The sequence below is a fragment of the Lepisma saccharinum genome, chromosome 7, assembly GCF_977018435.1.
Source record: "Lepisma saccharinum chromosome 7, izLepSacc3.1, whole genome shotgun sequence".
NCBI classification, from domain to species: domain Eukaryota; kingdom Metazoa; phylum Arthropoda; class Insecta; order Zygentoma; family Lepismatidae; genus Lepisma; species Lepisma saccharinum.
Genome location: NC_139235.1, coordinates 93469642 through 93491694, shown reverse-complemented (window position 1 = coordinate 93491694; position 22053 = coordinate 93469642). Strand labels below are relative to the sequence as shown.

The following is a 22053-nucleotide window of genomic DNA, read 5'->3' as shown; positions in this document are numbered from 1 at the left end:
GGACAACTCACTGTAATGCAGTAATGAAGTGTGTTACGAAGAGAAACTTCTCACGGAGATCTCTTGTATGTAGTTTTATTCTACATACCTCCCCTTGTCCGTATATACATCTTTACATTACTAGCCATTAACAACTGCTCCAGGTTGCCTTTTGCTCCATTACAGAGGAATGCACTTTACCGGACTTCGCTCTACAAGCACACTATTTAACATAGCGATAACACGTCCCCGCAGTTTATCACGCAGAGGTCCCTATACATATGGCGCTCACTCTGTGTATCTCTACGCATCCATCTGGTTCTGAGTAACTGTGTAAAAAAAAAAAACCTGTCTGAATCCATCTGGCCCCATGTCTGAGAAACTGTAACAAGTCGGAACACTGTATTTACACGTTTGACAAAACCTGGCCTGCCCCAACCACCGGGCCGAAGGTCCTATTGTTACCTTTCAAACAGGAAAGCTCTTGAGGAAAAACAACCGTTTGCTTCCCTGCCTACCGAGCAAGAAGGAACCTTTACAAACAAATAAACTTATACATATATTTTCCAGCTGTGTGCATTAAAAACCATATGGCAAGTGTCCAAATAGGTCTCAAAGAGTTACAAGAAAAATGACAAGCCACAGAAATGTGACTGTACTCTGGAGAAAATAATAATAATAATAGGGCTTCTCTCTATCTCTCAAAGGGAGGCAGATGGGAAGGGGCAGAACTATATATTTTTAGGAGTGTCACATTTAATATAACTAAAAACTACGCAACAAATTCGTATTTGGGTGGAAAGAAAAATAATCAATTTGGATTTACTTGTTTACTAAGGTGACAGCAGGGAAGGAGAAGGCCGGCCGACTGTGGGAGGGACTCTTTCCCCTCTGGTGGGAGGACTGATTAGACACAATTTACATAAAAACTTTGAATCCAGTCATATTTATTACAAGTACATTGTTGGATCTTGAGGTTAATTTTTAGCTGGGTGTAGATATTTGTCAATCTCTCTGAAAATGAATGTATTTCAACTACACAATACTACTTTTCCGCGTGGTTTATAACTGCTTTTGATTATAACACCATTAAGCCTTGTTTCCATGATTATGACAAACTCAGTATGCTGACCAAGGCTGTAATTTATTTTATTAAAAACAAAGTATGTTTTTAATAAAACTCTGTATCAACAGAGTTGTATTATGTATAAACTCTGTATCAAGTACAAAAGTCTAGACTTTTGTACTTGATACAGAGTCTGATGAAGACCTTGCTAGAAGGTGGAAACGTTACGTTTAGTTTATGTTTTTAATAAAATAAATTACTGCCTTGGTCAGCATACTTAGTTTTTCACTGCTTTTGATTAAAAAAACAAAAAAAACTAGAACTTAGATCTCGGCATCATTCGGTCTCTCAAAGCATTTGTTCAATGAAAGTAGGCTGCATTTGCATGCAAGGAAACAAAGCTGGGATATTTGCTTGTTCACAGGGACACCACGTGGACTATATGTTTTGTCATCTGCCAGCCAAAAGATTGAGAGAGAGAGAGTGAAAGGTTAATTAGTCTCCAACTTTCACTCCGTGTGAACAGAGCAACTTCAGGTGCTGTACATTTATAAAATCAGCATTTGCTAAGACAGGTTGGCCTTACTGTGAATCTGAGACAGACGCATGCAGATAGTTTTTTCAGCAAATGGAGTGAGAACATATTTTGGTGCCCAGCTTACTATCCAGTTTAAACTCACTGTTAATTTTTGTGCGCAAACATTTTGAGCTATTTCTTCGTAAAGTGACAACAGTTATTTAACAGAAGGCTAATGCTTGCACTATATGATACAACATTTTTCAAACGTCTTGCCTGTTCGACGACCAGGGTCACCGCTCACCTCAGCACCCCATAGCTACAGTTCTGCTTACAAAGGAGATACATCACTTTCAAAACTATCCACAAATTATTGTAATGCTATACTTGTGCTGTTAGCAAAAGTTGCTTTTTGATATGAAAAATGAATTACGTATGTATAATTTACTGCACAATACCAGGGTGGCTACTCGGAATTCCAGGAATATGTGAATTACTAGCTTCAGGAATTATGCCTGAATTATTGGCTCTTGGAATTAAGCATGAATTTTGGTAAGCATGAAAAAGCGGTACAAGCAGAAGTTTTCTCTATTCCTATTTTTTTCTCCATAGACGTGAAAAATTGCAACTTTTATTAATCCAAATCCCATTTACTTTGTTAGTGTCTTTTGGAGAACAATTTATCTGACACATGGAAGATTATTGCAAAATAAGATATCTTGAATTTTTGGGTACATTGGAATCACACAGACCCTTTATATTGTTAGCATAGTATTTGTGTTTGTGGGTGGTGAGAGTCAGTAATACGTAACGTTGGAATACATCTGCTTGTACCCTTGAATTTTTTGAAAGTTTGCCTTGAAAACCTGGAATTACACTTGAATTTTATCATGGTTCTAGTCGCCACCCAGAATCTTTTCATGTTATTCACAGTCAAAGACCAACAAGAGTGCATATTTGGATGAAGAAACATTACTTCGCAAGGCGTGAATACCACAAAAGGATCAAACTGTAGCAAAAGTGAGCAAGACCACATGGAGCAAAGTTTGCACTTTGGACTGTGAAGGCGTAGAGGCGCTTGGGTGCCAAAACTGGGAAGGGGGTGCAAGGACAGTTTACTTTCTGCTTTGTTTCGAGCTTTGAAGAACATCATAAACTTGGAGGGAGGGAAATCAACAGAAAACATGTTTCAAACAACCAGTTATTGAATTGTATCGCCACCAAACCAAGTAAATACCTCTGTGAGATACAAAAATCCCATAAAATCTAATATATATATATATATATATATATATATATATAAGGTTCAGTTTAGGCACATAAACCTAAAATAGGTTCTAACAAGCAAAAAAAAAAGGTTACTTTAGACACTATAAAACTTTGTCAGTTGTTGCATTTTTTAATGAAATGCTGATATAACTTCTTATTTCCTGCAAAGGAAAAAATAGGTTAAAAATCTAACATCCGAAGTCTAGTTATGATATCAACATATCTTGTATTGTTTTAGTAATGGTGGGATATAGGGTGTTTCTAAAAGCAGACCCTTAAGGCTTCGGAACGTTATCATCACATAGGGGGTCTCTCCGATAGTGCAGTGGTAGCATCATTGCCTTGCAATCAAGGGGTTCGGGATCCAATACCCAGTGGAGGCACATAGTGGTTCGGATTCCACTTTAAACTGTAGGTCCAGTCCCGGTTAGCCTTAATGTGCATAAAGTGGACTTAAAACCAGTGGCGGCGAGAGGGGCAACTGCCCCTATGCTAAACCTTGTCTAGAAAGGGAAATAAACTATCCTTGCCCCCCCCCCCCCCCCCCGGTTTTGGAACGCAATCGCCGCCGCAGCTTAAAACACAAAATCAATCAATCATCATATAGGGCTTTATTTTGCAAAATGTAGGGAGTCACATGCTCTAAATAGAAAAATAATATGCACAGTCAAAGGAAAATGGAACATCGACAGACAAGGAAGGGTCATATCTTTCGATACAACACCATTCATGATTAACATTCGAACTCGAGATCCTGGCACTTCATCAGAGAGGGCTGGTTTGGTTCGGCAAAGCTTTCATAAGCAATGTACTGGTCGAGTAAGCATCTAACTTGGAATTCACGTCACTTCTGCCTTCCTGTTGTCCTACACGACGACATAGCTTCCCATTACGAGGGCAGGGCGAGTGACAACTCTCAAATGTTCCCGTTTCGTCATCGCACCCGGCGAATCTCGGACTCGGGCAATTCTTCAATGCTTAAAACGCAAGTTACCATAGCAACATGGAATTTCCCGCGCAGCGATCGATAGAACTTTGGCGCTAGAAACAGGGTTGCCAACCTCTGCACGCTCGCACTTGCAAACCGTCATGCAACGGTCAAACGCCCGATAAACAAACACGCACGTGAAATTATGTGATGAGTTTCATTCTGAACATGCTCAACGCAAGGAGGGGACGTATTTTTAGGAAGAACGTAGAAGAAATTGCAGCAGTCGCTGTTGCTGCCACGTGTTAGTGACGTCACACGGCAACTCCCGCAGCAGGACGAACGGGGAAATCTGCGAGAAAACCTGTCACGTTGTTCGTTCTGTTTCGAGTTGTAAATGCTTATCTCGTTCTTGGTCTCGAAGGCGATCTCGCCTCGAAATGATAGATGCAATGTTTAAACAACTTCCCACAACAAAATAAATTAAGCATATTATAACTATAAATTCGAAGTCGCATGCTAAAGTAATTTTGATAATGACAGACGTCTGTCTAGATCTCCGTCTTAAGAGTCGAGACAGACTCGTCTTACAACTATCCCAATTTCTATGCACCCTACATTTAACTTTTCGTGATATAATTATTCTGATATAAAGGAATGTGTACATGTTTTATGTTATCTTCCACGTCCATCAGCTATTTCATGAATTATTCTTCCATGTTCCCATTTATTTTCAACGTATTCGAGATATTTTAGTATGTTGGATCACAGAGAAAAATAACATATTGCATGAACTCATGGTCACTTCACTTGGAACATGTTTCTGAAAATCTGTATAAAAATACAGGCTTTATATTAAACGGCGTATCCATGGTGGTTCATGATGCTCAGTTTACCACATAATCTATGTGGGTACGATACAGTAAAAACTACCTTTTAAAATTATTCATATATTCGAAACGCGCGTGCGCACAATAATAATTTTAGTGTAACCTACAAACTTGTAGATATCAGGAGGCCCAAAATATGGGGGGGTGTTTCCCATAGCCTCACACCCCATGAACAACCAATACGTGACAAGATTGAAAAGGATAATGTTGGAGGGAAAATACTAATGTCTGGCATATTTGAACGAAACGAGAGGGGGGGGGATAGGCCATTATTGAAATATAACGCAAACACGTTCTAACTAAAACACTTAAAGAGTCCTTATGTTGGGATTTCCCAAAGGACTAAAAGTTATTATATTTACGTATTACGGATTTATAGTAGTTGCGAGTCAAGAAAAGTTTCATTAAAGCTGCTGAAAGATTTGATTTTTGTTATTTAGCGTTACTTTTCTTCCACTTTTGGCTAATCGCGCCGATGAGGATGAATGAAATGATTAAATTGATGAAGGGGGACACACACAATCGAACCCAGGACCTCTGGCATCGGCAAACTGATAAACTAAAAAAGTCAAGTTGACATTACGAATAAAAGCTAATTGGGTAGAATCTGAATCTTGTATATTTGTGTACGACGGCGTGCACAAGTTAACAGGTATACTAGTAAAAATTCGCAAAGCTTGTAAACATCTGGCGTTATTTCACGTCACAGAATTAAATCCGCAGAACGACGACCTCACTTGGCGCAACAAGCGTTCCAGAAAAGAAACTAAACGGGAAATAGGCAGAATACCTGTTTCTATTCGCGTGCCCAGCTAGACCAGTAAAACTGCAATTCAGGGAGGACCCATACGAAGGATTCCACAAAAACTTTCACGCACGCATCGTGCGAAGGCAAATTTTTCTCAACGATCTTCGAGTCCCTTTCAAGATCAAGGCCAACTGGATCGCCGACCGACTTTCCATTGGAAACCCGCGTCAAAACATCTGGGAGAAAAACAACCGTTTTTGCCAGAGACCAACCACCTGCTCGGTGTACGGCCGATTCAAGAGCATTTCGGCAGCCAAACTGGAGCATTGCGTAGTGAGGGGAAAAAAAAGTCTACGCGAACAACCGACCTCGTCTTCAAGGTAATTCAACTGTTCCCCAGGCCTTTCAAGTTCCAGCACTGAGTGGAGAAGACGTTCCAGCGATCAAGATTGCCTACGGAAAGCTGAAAACAAAACTCGCGACTTTTCAGTTTTCCAGAAGCAAATTTGGGAGAGAGTTCGAAATTAGAGGCCGAAAAATGGGAAAAGGCGCGCATTGACTTTAATATTTTTTAGGGCAGTAGTATGGACTATTTGATATTTTCAGTCATTGAAGAATGATAATTTCCTTTACAGTACTATGATTATTACGGTTACAATTTTCTCCCTTATCCTTTATGATTTAATGTTCCATGTAGAAATTAGTAAAACTATAATTTTGTAGTAAATTACAACAGATTCAATTATAATAAATGGGTGTTTCATAAAGTGCGCAGTTTTTGAAAATGCAATAACTCAGCCAAAATTGCATGAAAGTTGACATTTTTATTTTTATTATTTTACACATTCACTACGATTTAATAATTGAAAAGTGAAAATTGTCCAGCATATGCCCGTATGCGATTTAAAAGTGAAAAATGATGTCTGGCATATGTCCATGTGGCATATTTCGTAGTTTCACATGATCGGTTGCTTTGATCTCTTGCGTCAACTGAACCTTGTAAAGGTGCATATGAAGGTCGTCTTTCAGTATTCGTTGCACTGAGGATACCGATATCCCCAACTGTTGTGAACAACGGCGAAGTGACTTCGCAGGGCTAACATTCACACTGTCTTGCACTACTGCAATGTTTTCATCTGTGCGACGACTACGTTTTCGCCCAGACGAATTTATGGTTGCAACTGACCCGGATATCTCGAATTTCTTCACCATTGTTACGTCCGAAGATCGCGCGAAGATTACGAACTGTCTGTGCACAAGAATCCCCGTTTCTGTAATGTGTTTTCAAGATAACGACGCGTTCCTCGATAGTGAACGGCTCCATGGCAACTCAACTGAACAAATGCCAACAAATTGCTCAAGTAATAATCGGAGTAATCAGAGATTACGCAAATGATAAGAACAGTGTTGCCAACCTTAAAAAAAATATAAGCGAATTAAAAACTGCGCACTTTATGAAACACCCTATATATATTTTTTTTAAAAGTGTCAACATATTCCATTGGAAGTTCAATATTTACCTAACTCTCTCATCGCTTCAAAGTACCTTAATAATGTTGTTTATCGAACTATTGATAATAGTGCACTAGAGAAAATTCTAAGCTGATGCAATTTGTCGATTATGGAATATCACAGCGGTTTTTGAAAGGAGAGGAAAATGACAAAATCTGCAGGCCCAGCCGAACCTTAAAGTCTTAAAATAATCAGAACCATTACGAAATGCTGATGAGACCATCACTATAAAAACGCCATAAATTCTCGAGTTATCCAGGTTACCTCGAACTCTCCACATTGTTCTACTGTATGGGAGAAATTACGCTGCTATCGACATCAAAATGCTTACGAATGGGGTTAGGATTTTAATAGGCTCAAGGCATTATGTATATTTTTTTTCAAAAAATATAAAACATGGTATTAAAATGCATAAGACAATGAGCAGTCACGCCGCGAAATGCTTGCAAGTTTACCAAACTAGAGATTATTACTTTTTAATTATCATTACTGCCGTCGTCTTGATATTGTAATATTCCCTTTAGTATGCAACATTTCACTATAAAGTAAACCTCTGTATGAGTGCCTTAAGAATACCCAACAAAAAATATCGTGGAAACGATAAAATGTGAACGCACTAATATATAATTACTGACTTTTAGACTTCCCTTACACAATAGACGAACGAAAAATGTCGACGCAGGAGAAGTACTATATGACATCACCATTGCATTATACGATGGGCAACCTTGACCTGGAGTTCCTTCCATTCCAAATGCTGTAGCTTGCAACATCATTATTTGCCTCTTTACATCCCACACGAACTCGAAAGGTACTTGAGAGGAGGAAATTCTCTGAAGCACAGAGCATCTTCACTTTATGTTGAAAAGGACGATCGTGTTTTAGTTTCTAGACTTGTAAATCGCGTCCAGTTTTGCATACATCTGAAATATGATTCATTCGGAAAGTGTCCGATGCCTATCGGGAAGGTGAGTAGGGTAAATGGGATCCAGCTAGGGATTATGGTTCTTATTTGCAATGCTCTAAGTGAGAGGGGGTGTGGGAGTATATTGCAAAGGATCCCCCCTCCCGTAGGAGCACCCGCCCATCTAACCCCAAGTTTCAACCAAACATCACCTCAGCTATAGTCCACGCGGTTACTTCGTTAACGTCGAAGAACTGAAGCCGCCGCCACAAACGTGGGTGGGGATAAATAGCGGGCGAGTTTGTTTTCGTCCAATCACACTCAACCTTCAGCCAATGGGCGCACCTGTCATTCTGCTCGTCTACTCTACGTGGAGTCTCAGTCACATGACTGCGGACGCTGTTGCCGTACTTTGCAACGTCAGTGTGAAGACCGTGGGAAGGTGATTGTGCGCGGAGGGACAAGGCAAAGAGTAGTGTGGCAACACTGTGCGTTGAATGTGATTGTTGAACTGGTGGGCGCGCTCCGTGGACTTCAAAGCCAGCCGGTCGTTAACGTAGCTAGCACGTCGACTATAGCATTTTCCACTTCAAACACTGTTATCTGTATACGAACATTAGTGGAGTGACAAAAAGGCCAGATCCGATTGCTACTGATCTCCACTCCGAATGTTCTTGATTCAAGTCCCGGCCAGATCAGAGATGTTCAATGTTAGGGTTAGCAACTTCATCTATTTCATCTCAGCACTCTCATCGTTGCGATTAAACATGCAGACACAATCGTCCGGTTGGTAACCCCTTGGAACATCAAACACACATACTCATAAATGTGATATACAGCTATATATAGGCATATTGTACACTCGCCTCACTTAGTGATCCTGCAATTTCTTTACTTATACAGCATGTATGATTTTTAGTAAGTATCAATGAAGATGAAAATCATCCAACCGTGTGTGTAACGAGCGAAATACCGGGTGTTTCATAAATACTTGAAGGGTTACAAATATTTATTGCAACTACAGAATTGAACTTACGTTCATGAAACCAGTCCAGAACGAATGAGGAACTCAGTTTTTTTTTAAACACGTACAAATGTTCAATGTGTGCACCACGGGCGACGGCACGCATAAATACGATAGTCTACTTCTTGCCACACTCGCATCAACTAGGGCCTGTCGATAGTGTCAATCGCTGCGATATGACTCCGATATCATGCGGCATCGGTGAGATGAGTACCCTGTCTTTCATGAAACCCACAAAAGAAAATCACAAGGTGTAAGGTCCCGTGATCTTGAGGACCAAAACATTGCACAAAACACTGAGTGATGTGGGTGATTGGAGTGTAGCCTAGCGGTCGGGATATGAACTCCCAGCTTAACAAAACACTCACGCACAAACTGTTTGCGTTCCTCCATCGTTCTGGACTGGTTTCATTAACGAAAGTTCAATAGTTTACTTGCAATACCTTTTTGTAACACTATGAAACACTCGGTATACATGTTCAATATACGCTGCATAAAGACAACGTATGCAATAACCGCCATATTTTAAAACCGTAACTTTTTTTTTACGGTATCCTGATGGCAGCCAGAAACTGACTGTCTTAGTGTGCTTTTTAGCAGCGAGAGATCATTTTCAAGGACTGATATGGCCAAGGACGGGTGGTTGAGATTTGTAACACCCTATACGGACCAGCTTTCCTACAAAAACAACGTTGTATACATGAAAAAATAGGAAAACGTTGCACTGAACGCAGTTTACCTCAGTCTCCTTATGAATTTCTGGGCACACCATTGCTTCCTCGTGCTGCTGACTGACTGACAGCTGTTTCCGCGGTAGCTAATGAAAAATGACATTTCATTCATGGAAGAGTACGCTAGTTTATTTGCAAATAACCACACAGCGAAAGCCGACCCTACGGTCGACATTTATGCGCTAATCTGAAAGCCAGTGTATCCTTGTGCCGCCATTAAAACAGTCCCTTTGTGACCTATGACCGGAACAGGGACATCGCCGCTCAGACAAGACTCACGCAACGCATATCCCAGTTCGAAGCAGGTCAAGTCATTAAACGGGGAAAGTAAACAATGGCGAACAATGACGGCTCCAATGAAGGTCGTACCTGCGTGGGAGGGACTACGCAGAGCAGCCACGAAAATCCCACGATCATCTTATCAACATCAAGCCACAGGCAGTCAAGAGCAAGCAAAGTCGTGTCGAGAGAATGTTCCTATGCGGTGGGGACGAATTCAAATACTTTGGGACACGTCACACAATATGAGAATAAGCCCCTTAAGGGGAGGAGTTACAGTGACGCACACATTGTGTATTTATTTCAATATCGCCCGAATGGGTACTGCTACTAAAAATAAATAATAATACTGAGTACAAGAGTATGAATTTCTCTCCTTCTTGCAAGTGGAAGCGTCTTTTATGTTGATTAGTAAGCTGGACACGATGTTTGAAAAATATGATGAATAAGAATTTTCGAAATCCCATGTATTCCTTATGGGGAATGAACTTCAACATCAAGTTACGGCTAATGCATCAAATGGAAGTTTCGACTTTTTCATCTTCAAACAGCCCTCTTCCCGTTGATATATTTTCCATTCCATCGGAAGTTTGATATTCCCAAGAGAACAAATCAAATAATACTCCCACAAGCCCAATGTATTTCTCCTTGCCTCCTAAGGCCATCCTGTCAGTGTTGCCAAACTTGATGCACATAAAAGAGCTAAATTTCACCTTAAATGGAGTTAAAACTGACTTTCCAGGCGATAGATTTACGAAGACTGGATAAAGGGCTTCCTAGGGTAATATTAGTTGTTAGGGGTGGGTCGCTGCTATTACCGTTAACTCTAAATTGTTGACAATTTATTCTTAGTTTTCACCATCTAGATCCGGCGGCATCACCCATCTCAATAATCCACCGATGGTCGTATGAAATCGAAAATAAAGGATTCCCCGATAACAATATTATGTCAATTTCACTTCAACACGGCGCCATAAAAAAGTAGCTGGGGATATAAGAGGGGTGGGGCGACACAACCAATAGCTGGGGATATAAGAGGGGTGGGGCGACACAACCAATATAACAATATGTCACTTGCAAAATGTATAATTATGACAAAAGTTGGTCTATGTGGACCGGAACCAGTGGTGGTATCATATTGGGGCACGGGGGTGGGCGTCCCAATTCACAGCCGAACGAGTGGACCAAAGAGCCAGACCTGGCTCCAAGAGAGCTAAGTTGGCAGCACTGCCACGGGGGAAAGAGCCCTGTGGAAACTGTCCCGCATGCTGGACCTTTGGATGGCACGAGGGCAGGTTTTTTTTAGAATTTTCATCTCTTTACCAGAAAAAAACAAAACAAAAAAAAAAAACGCTATATCAAAAAATCCAAAAAAAATTACATCTGTTTGGAATTCCTTCTAGAGAGTTAACATGAATTTTCGTGTCGTTAGCTTTAGCTGTTGCCTAGATATTTTCAATAGTTTCATAATTACGTTAAGTCTATTATACTATTGAAAATATCTAGAAAATATCAAAATAAAACTAGACGAAAATTCACGTTAATGCTCTCGAAAGAATTCAAAACAGATGTAATTTTTCAGACTTTTTAATATCAGCGGTTTTTTGAAAAGAGAGGAAAATTCTGAAATAGTTGCCCTCGTGCCGACCAAAGATTCAGTTGACCTTTGGCCGCCACCACGGCAGATGTTTTCAAATTTCCCTCTCCTTTCGAAAAATCACTATTACATAAAAAATCCTTCTGGAGCATTGCCGTGAATTTTCGTATGGTTTATTTTCGCTCTTATTTAGAGATCATTAGTTTAATAGACTTAGGTAATTACGAAACTATTGAGAAAAACTAGACGAGCAAAGGCCGAAACGAAGACAGGACAACAACGAGGAAGAAGAATGATAAAGATGGCATCGTCGGTCAATGACAGCACGAACGAATACTGTCGTAGACTATTATCAACTATAGCTAAACTGTCTGTGAAGATAAAATCTCCACATATAACACGACCCCATAGAGGACGATTATACTTCGCCGTGGGTCCAGGCGCCACACCCTCGTTGCCCTGCAAGAGACTGTTACCGGGGTGCACTAAGGGGAAGTGAGACTGACTTTTGTGTGCCTTCCTAGATGGCCCTTGACGATGAAGATTGATTGAGTTGGTGTTTTAAGTACACTTTATGCACAGAAAGGCTAATCGGGACTGGACCTACAGTTTAAAGTGGGATCCGAACAACCGTGCGATGTACCTCCATCCGGCATCGAACCCGGGACCCCTTGATTACAAGGCGACAACGTTACCACTACGTCATCGGGGAGGCGTGTTACCAAAGGTGTAATAGGGCTACGCCTACGTCATCTTCCGGAGATGCCCCAGATGACAAGTTATTAGTATGTTACTATCACAGGGAATCGAAGTCGAAACGCCTCGAATACAAAGCGTAAAATTGGCCTCCCCGATGACGCAGTGGTAGCGTTGTCGCCTTGTAATTAAGGGGTCCCGGGTTCGATACCCGGTGGAGGCACATAGTAGTTCGGATCCACTTTAAACTGTAGGTCCAATCACGATTAGCCTTCTGTGCATAACGTGGACTTAAAATGCCAACTCAAACATGGCGTAAAATACAAAATACTGGAACACGAGCACACTTAACCCTTCAGTACTGTATTTACGGATCCTGAGAACCCCAAATATAAAATGCAGCTATAATGTATATGGCCACTACTTTAATGATTTTTTTCAATCATATGTTTATAAAACTGGATAAATTTGCAAAGAAATTAATCCTGTTCATTTTCAAGACACCGTGAACAAATATTTTGAGCACAACTTGCACACTGGACACTTCCACCAAAAAAAATTTACATAAACAGTACTTTTGGGTCCCAAAGCAAAGCCATCTGGTGGCAGTCACAAAAAACTTATCAGCCGGGGTCCTCAGGACCCCAAAGTAGCACTGCAGGGTTAAAGAACCGGCTCATCATGATTGACTTGCAAGGATTATCTGGACTTCCGCAAATGGGATTACCTAGGCAGCCTCACAACTACAAATAAGCGGCAACCTATTCCCACTTTACTGCACTAATCCGACCACACGCACTGGGACGAGCAACTAACGAAGTTGTGGGCATTTTTTCTGGACTACATAACACACTAATTATATAGAAACTTTCCATATGTCGGCACGTGGTCTCTTTCAGGTGTGAAACAGCACATGCAGTTATCACCTTCGGCGATTAACCATGCTTATCGTTAATTTACTTCAGTCACACCGCAAACCACGCACGCCGGGAAATCTGATGTGTAAATGGTGGCCCACGCTTTATATTATATTATATTATATATATATATATATATATATATATATATATATATATATATATATAACAGAATAAGACAACCTACCACTGGGCTGCACGTGGACTAGATGGTTGTCAGAGGGAAATAAAAGTGATATTTCGGAACTTACCGAGTTACCGTGCCGTCCCTAGCTTCGCCGATTTTTCGCTGCTGCCGTTTTACCTGCCTTGAGTTGTGTGTGATAAAACACCTACAGCGAAAAATCAGGTGGAACTAGGGCTGGCTCGGTAAGTTGGTAGAGAAATGGCACTGTATATGCCAGACACCCTGGTTCGAGTCCTGGTCGAGCCTGCATTTCTCGCTAACATTTCCACATCTCCTGTGTACCAAATCATAAGTAATTTAAAGAAATGTATGAAAAAACAACAATTGTATCTAAGAAAAGAAAATTAGGCTCTAGTTGTTGCTCGGTCAAAGCCTCCAAAAATTTCGACTCTGTGTGCGAGGAGTTTAGCAGCTGAACATAGCACCAACCAGTAATTGTTCTAAGAGGAGGAAAGGGGCGAGTGAGGTATTCCACAACCACAGGCACGATTGTGTGGAAGTCGGGAGCTTTTCCCAGCACGTTTCTCTTTTGTTTGCTGGAAGATGAATGGATGCACGATCCCAGAACTTCGTTCCGACCATGAAACAAAGCCAGTCCGAATTCTCATGGAACGCTTTCAGGACATTAACAAAGTAGGCTCCACCTGGGCGCGCACGTGCTTCTTTGAATAAATAATACATCATTCTCCCTGCAAGGTAGCAGTGACTCGTGGCATTCAGCACTAAAATCCACGGGAGTACAGAGTACGCATTGCTTGCTTTATTATGTATGCAACTTCAAATTTATCCACGTAATCTTTAGGGGTAATTGGAATATTCAAAGGTGAATGGTGAATTTTGGAAGATGGCAGGGATGAGCAGTGAGGCATAACTTTGCAAAAAACAAATTCCTCGATATATCTTGATCACACCACCCCCACCTTCGGCCGTGATCAAGAAAGTGTGGGGCCCTAGCTCTACACCTTCATGGCGTGGTGCAAAGCAGAGGGGAGCACATTTCTTTTTTTCTATTTCTCCGTGTTATACAAAACTCAGTTTACAGTATATCTCCACACTGAAAATATGGAAACTATGACTTCAGTTGCAATATGACTAATCTTACGTACGAAACACCTGACTTAGTATTTGAAAGTATGTTGACAATTCAGGCTTTTCGAGGTTTTGTAAAATACGAAATTCCAAGACTATACAACAGTCTTTCCAATTGAATGTGGTTTTGCGAGTCCCTCACAGGATTTCGAGGTATGATGAGTATTCAAAACTCTAATATTAGCATTCTCGGATCGATTCTCGGTAGGGGCAATATCACTGTTTCAGATGAACAGAATGTGATCAATCCTAATTCGATACGATCACAATATTTACTCTTTTCCAACACTACTCTTGTCTTTCCATACTACTATCCGCACAAATGACATTGATTGCTACATATTCTAGAAAATCAAAATAACCAATGTCAACAAATCAAAATCACCCCTACCACCTAGTAGTCTTCAGGTAACTTATTGCTACATTTAATTTAATTTTTGTTGTGTAAATTTTCTGCCTCTCTAGGTTAATCATGGCGATGAGGACGAATTGATGAAAAAAAACAAGCACAGTAAAACATCCACATTGGAACCTAACACCGCTGTACGGCCATGTGACTGCGACTTGCTGCTAGTCCAGTGTGCTAATTACTTCTGTAGCTCTTGAACACATTCAGGGTGGCTACAAACAAGTAGAAATGAAATTCCCTGACTTTTCCAGGTTTTCCAGGACAAAATTTACATTTTTCCCTGACAATTACAAACTAAACTAAATCGATGTTTTTGCAAATAGAAATAATAAACTCACACAGATCCACGTATGGTATTGTTAAGTACCAATATTATCTTCTATGAAATTGACTTAATTTCTCTATTCTCTATTATTTGAATACAAAGTGCAGAATAGTGAATTTGGAAAATTATTACAATTTACAAGCTAGGGAAGGATTAAGAAATTTTGTCATACGCAGTAAGTTTAAAATAAAATACTTGATTATTTTTAAAGTTACGACTAAATTAGATAAGAGTGAAGTGTGAATGATTAAGAAATACAATTTGTAATTTATTAGTCTCCTTATACATTCTCGGTTTTATATGTTGATATTTCCACTGAGGTTTGGAACCCTCTGCATGCAAGAACCATGAGTGCGGACTGCGGACTCATTTTTCAATGCATAAAGATACTTCTCTCTTCTCTGTAAAGCAAACAACTGAACTCTTGCATATAAGTGAAACAATTGAATTGAACAAAATAAAGTGTCATATTTCCTTACATTATCAATGGGATTTCTGCTTCAGTACAGTATCAGGGTAGCTACGATTTTTTGATTATGAAATTCCCTGACTTTTCCAGGTTTTCCAGACCAGAAATAAAATTTTTCCAGACATGTGTGTCGTTATGATTTTTGCTTTGTTTTTCAATTAAATATGCAGGCACGTTAATTATTATGAATATGAATATACACAGTTATTGGCTGAAAATTTACCAAGTGATTAAAATAATGCTATTCAATGAAAAAATAAATAACTATTGTACTTCCCCATTTTCACTAAGTAATTACAATTAAGGTGGTGTAAAAAAATCAATAAAAAATGTGGCATATATCAAAGCTTTACAATGTAACCTGTATACAACCTCAATTAGCCTATATCAATACAAATGAGAAACAACAGAAAATTAGGTCATGTACCTTTAGAAAATATGCAATAAGTTTAATGATTATATTTTTTAATTTATTGAAAATAGTACATATTACGGAAATTCAGAACTTGAATGGGGCCGGTGACCAACCATACACCTAAAAAAAATATATACGCGGGCCATACTTTGGAATCAAATATCTCCATTATTTGAGTTTTCCACATGCTGGAACCAATTTTATATTACGGAAAACATCGAAATCTGTCTTTTAAAAGGTAACAGTTCTGAATGTTTTATGATTTTTTTTTTTTCAAATTTTCCTAGCAGGAAGACTAATTATCATAGAATTTTGGCAATCATTGTGACACGAAATTTGAACCTTCCTTAAAATAATGAGCACTATTTGGATTCGAAAAAAGTTATTTATGTTGAAAAACAAAAATTCAAAATGACCTTACTCAATCATACACGCTTCCCACGGACAAGGTATTCTCCGGTTGACAAGCGACAGTAAGTATCGTAAACTAGTGGGAATGAATGTAGAAATAAATCTGAACCTTAGTAGAGAGCATTCAGGGTCTTTATTTTAATTCTAAGACAACCAAACCTGACATTCCTAACCTAACCACAAAAGCATATATTGACAAAATCTTAAGTAATCGCTAAAACTCTGCAGTATGTGTTAACAGACATAAATAGAAATCGAACCATGTAAAAGTTGCATTTGTAGCATGATGAAATCGTAATAAAACAAAAGGAACTTGGGCTCATTTTCACCACTTTTCAGCATAATTTCATTCTACACGCAAACAATATGTAAAATTACTATCAGCATGAAACCAACATTAATAACCTAACAACGATGTGTGACCAGCGTACGTTTAATTCCTCTATTTCGCACCAGTTTTTTAAACATAAATTCGTTCTACATGCACAAAACACGTGCATATTCTAATAATGACGTCACTGATACTGCATAAAAACACTAATTTCTCGGGTGTAACACATCTCTGCAATGTAAAAACTACGACAACGAGCAAATGAACTAGTTGATCAGGTTGCTTCTGAACGGGTCGCAAACGAAGGACTCAAAATCACAGAACGGGTTCACGGGGGGAACGAAGTAGTGAGTCCCTTTGTTTTTACTCGGCGTCCGCACTAATCCAGTGTGACGTCTACCACAGCCAGTTACGTGAAATTCTGCTCTTCAAGCTTTATTGCAGATCCAAAACCAATGAACTGTCCGAACACCAACCTGCTCCGCTTCACGTATTAAAAGAGAACGGGTTCCGAACGGGTGTGTTCTTGAAGAAAGAAAATTACCTCACCACGCACAAAGCTAAAGCAATTTTTTTTCTGCAAGAAATTCTGAGGATGGCTGGTGCGTAGGTTTCGTCTTGAGTATCTTGTTCTCTAAGGAAAAATCTCACGCTTCTCCAAATTCCGGTCTTCAACAGGTTCACAAGAACGAGTCGCAAAATGAACGGATCCAAGAACCTAGATCAGAGAGTGAATAAATATAGAATCGAAATGCCAAGGAACCATAATTTTGTACGTAAAAGACTAGAAGTCATAATGACGAGAGGAACAAGTTTCTGAACTGAATCTTTTGGGGGGACTGGAATCACAAGAACCGAATTCGGAAGTGGAAATGAACCGTTCGTTCATTTTGTAACTGGTTCTCCTGCAACTCCAAAATGCGCGTAAATTCCAGAAAATATGCAAAATTCCCTGACTATTCCATGACTTTTCCCTGACCAACCAAATTCCCTGACTTTTCCCTGTTTTCCAGGTTTTCCAGTCGCGTAGCAACCCTGAGTATATCCAAGTGAAGTACTGTGAAACTGACAACATGCAGTTATACCATTAATGCTGACGAAAAGGGTATGTGGGTATTAGAAATTTACCGCAAGGAATTTATAGAATTGCATTGTATATGTACCTGATTTAGCTAACCACACATTAAAGCAGGAACATTCTAATAATAAAAGCTTCTGAAAGTTCATATACGAGGGGCATCCCGAAAAAAGCTCCAATGGTGCCTATACGCAGCACTAGTGGTCGGAGAGCGACACACACACATGCAGGCAGGAAGAAGTGGCATGTAACTGTAATAGGTACAGTTGCAATGCAGCCGTTTTAGGACAGTTCTAGGTTAAAGATTGCAGCTCTCATACAGTCTCCCACCGACTGCGATGTAGCCTATATTGCACGCTCAGAATTTGGCACAGAGCCACCAGCAATCGTGTGAGGTGTGCAGACCGGACGTCGTGAGTGATAGTATGGTCAGACGATGGTGCAGACAATTCACAGAAGGCCAATCGAATGTGCACAACCCCATACAGCTGAGTACACACGGACACTTTGCATCACTTCAGATGAGAGATCTTGGACCACTCCCTGTACAGCCCTGGCCTTGAATGTACAGACTTTCATCTCTTTGTTTAACTGAAGAGGTTTCTGGCAGGGCAAGGATTTGACAGCTACACTGCGGTAGAGATAGTTCCAGTCTTTGCTGTCAGACACACATGCCGTGGGCATACAAAATTTAGTGCCATGCTACGACAAATGTCAGAACAATGGTGGTGATTATGCCGAAAATTAGGTTAGGGACTCACTGTTACTAATGCAATAAATTACAACTGATATTCTTGTTTTATTTATGCCTAATCGGTAGGGACCTTGATATTTTATTTTAAAAAATTGGTTTATTTTCTTATTTTTTTATTTTTTACTATACGGTGTTATTTTCCCCAAAATTCACATTTTCATTTTAGCGCATTTTCTGGCAAATATCTGAAATTATACCTTCATTTTAAACTACTGTTTCAAATTGTAAGTCTCATGGCTTACGCCTCTTCGTGAGAGTTTGATATCTTGAAAGATATTTTGGGAAAGTTATTTTCCATACTCCTTTTTTAATTTTAAGGTAAGGATTTTAGATAATGGAATTTTCCCCGTGTATACTGAAGGGTGCATCATGACCATAAGTGACGATGCACCCAAAAAATTTAAATCAAACAATCTCACGTGACAGATACCGATATATTATGGCACCAAAAATTGGCATTATCTTTTTTTGACTTGTTAGTGTTACGTTTCCCAAAATTCGCGTTTTTGTTTTAGAACATTTATCTGCCAAATATACCAAAACGTAATACTCCATTGGGCTTTTAAACTATTATTTTAAATTGTAGGTCGCATGGTCTACGTATTTTCGTGACAGTTTGATATGTTGGAACAGATTTTTGAGGAATTGAAAGTAAAGTGCTCCCTGCACTTTTCCATGCAGGTGTATAGTAAGGGTGTGGAGTTAGGGCCCCACACTTTCTTGATCATGGATGAAGGTAGGGGTGATGTGATCAGCACCACGCTCCTGGCTACCTTTATCCCTCAAAGTTTCCTCAAGGTACCAGCTTCATATGATGCTGGGTGGGCGCCGGAGCAGTTTGAATAGGTGGAAGACATCCCGGTTCTCCCCCGCAGGGGATCGAAAAAATCGTGGGAAATACATGATTTAATGTGGCTGTCGCAATTATTCCGTGTTCGTATAACTCTATACTTTACTCTTGAGTAAAATGTTGGAGAACATTCATGTTCTATGTACACAAACATGGCCTAGAAGAGAGAAGAATGTTGGATTTCATGGAATTTTTCGTTGTTTTAGGACATTTCTTTAAAAAAATCGCTAAAAACGCCAACAATTCGCATTTTATGCCAAATTCGCATTATTTCGATATTCGAACGGGCGAAAAATGTGTCCAGACATCACTGCACCAGACATCCTAAACATAACTTCGCAGCAATTACTATTTTTCAGGGTTTTGGCGTTTGCGAAAAATCAATGTCCCTAATACTTGGAAATTACTTTCTGGCCACCCCTCGTATAAATCAGTAGATGCAAAGTGAAAATTTAGCACGGCTGGAAGAGAAAAGTCAATTCTTGAAGAAAGTTATTTGCTTTTATGATCGAAAGATTTGAGTAAATACGTATGATATTAAAATATTTACGTAATTATTATTGGTATTTTATTTCATAATATTGGACATTAACCTTACTCAGTGAGAGATTAATGACCATCTCTCATGAGTTTAAACAGACAGGACAGAGAGTGGCGTTAATTTCATTGCAATACTAGTGTTGCAGTAAATTTGAGGTTGGGAGCATGCACTTGCCAATTTTTATAACGTTCACCAATGCAGATTTATGTTTCACTTTTTCGTGATAGTATTCAATATATATCCCATTTGGTTGGATTCTTCTTGATATCTAAGAATAGAGCAATGTCATTGTAAACGTATGTTAACTTGTGCGAAACCAGTAATACGTCAGGATGATGAAAGAAAACCTTCGTAAGCACTGCTACATGAAATAAGATGAATTGAGCCAGAAGAGTAATAAAATCCTGCAGCACATTTGCAGTCTAAAGCTCTTCTTGTTTATGCATTCGATTTTTGTTGGATGTTGCAGTCCATGCAATTTCTGTAGCATGTTGTAGTGAGATACTTTGTCGGGTGGCGATATTCGACAAAAATCGTATGTATCAATGGCACCTATTTGTTTCCATGTTCCTTCAGTTTGCCCAACAAAATGCCTTACTACGACGTCCGACAACTATCGGACGGCACCACCCGCTCTTATCCCCTCCATCTGTTGACAAGTCCCCTTACTACTCCCATACGGACAAGAAAAAAATGATAATTCAATGCATTTTCCACGTAATATTTAGTGGCTTAACCTTTACTCTCCCGATGATACCATATGGTATCATGGTGCTGATTACGAAATGAATGTGCTTTTCGGACCTTCATACTCTTATGCTTGTGTGGAAACTCTGACACAGGTCTGGAGCAAGCCTGGGAAATTCATATTCATGACCAACCTCCCCCCTCTCCGCAACATATCCATGCCACATTTCTCACTATTCAACTTGTATGGCACCCTGGAACATGAAACATGTTTCAATCTCTTTGGAAACGTCCATTCTTTGAAGAAAATAGTAAAGTTTGCGCCTTCTCCCCAAAATAGCGGGAGAAGAGGGGGCAAATAAAGATTTGTGTTTTTTTTCATTGAAATTCGGTGGTCGCGCCCCCAAACCCCCCTTCTTCGGTCTGGCGTTCTGAATATTAAACGATTGCATGCTATGATGTTTTAGCTGAAAAACAAAAGTTATCCGAAGTAGATTGCTCCCATAGTGCCCGAGTTATAACAATTTTCCTCCAAAAATGCAAATTACCTATTTTTCGTAAAAGAAAAAAAAATCATATTTTGGCTTATTATTCAACTTGTATTGCACCCAAGAACATGAAACGTGTTACGTTCTCGAGAAATGTCCATTCTTTGAAAATAATACTAAAGTTCGCACCTTCTTCCCAAATAGCGGGAGAAGAGGTGGCAAACTCCAGATTTTTATGTTTTTCCATTGAAATTCGGGGGTTGTGGCCCCAAACCCCCCCCCTTCTTCGGTCTGGCGTTCTGAATTGTACACGGTTGAATCCTATGATGTTTTAGCTGCAAAACAAAACTTATCCGAAGTAGATTGCTCCCATAGTGCCCGAGTTATAACAATTTTCCTCCAAAAATGCAAATTACCTATTTTTCGTAAAAAAAAAAAAAAAAAAATTAAAAAAATCACATTTTGGCTTATTATTCAACTTGTATGGCACCCAAGAACATGAAACATGTTTCATTCTCGAGAAATATCCATTCTTTGAAAAGAATACCAAGTTTGCGGTTTCTCTCCAAAATAGTGGGAGAAGAAGGGGCAAACTCCAGATTATGTTTATTTCCATTGAAATTCGGGTGTCGCGCCCCCCAAACCCCCTTCCTCGGTTCGGCGTTCTGAATTGTACACGGTTGCATGCGTTGATGTTTTAGCTGAAAAACAAAAGTTATCCGAAGTAGATTGCTCCCATAGTGCCCGAGTTATAACAATTTTCCTCCAAAGAGTGTTCGAATTTAAAATTCCCGCCGAGAAGCCCGGGCGAGAGAAATCTCTCTCTCTCTCTCTCTCTCCCCTCCTGCCATCACTGGTTTCTGGCGCCGTGGTTGTGTTGCGCATAAATGGGGCCTAAAAGTTGAGGCCGAAACTTACGAACTAGATTTCCTGTTCCCGTGCAGAGTTCCATAACGATATCT

The 22053-nt window shown here is 39.7% G+C and overlaps 1 protein-coding gene across 1 annotated transcript in view; it reads right to left on the bottom strand.

The window, feature by feature from the left end:
• Nucleotides 1-22053, bottom strand: part of Lis-1 (LisH and WD40 domain-containing Lis-1) — a 129560-nt gene that overhangs the window by 40170 nt on the left and 67337 nt on the right. The gene's annotated exons all lie outside the window — the stretch shown is intronic.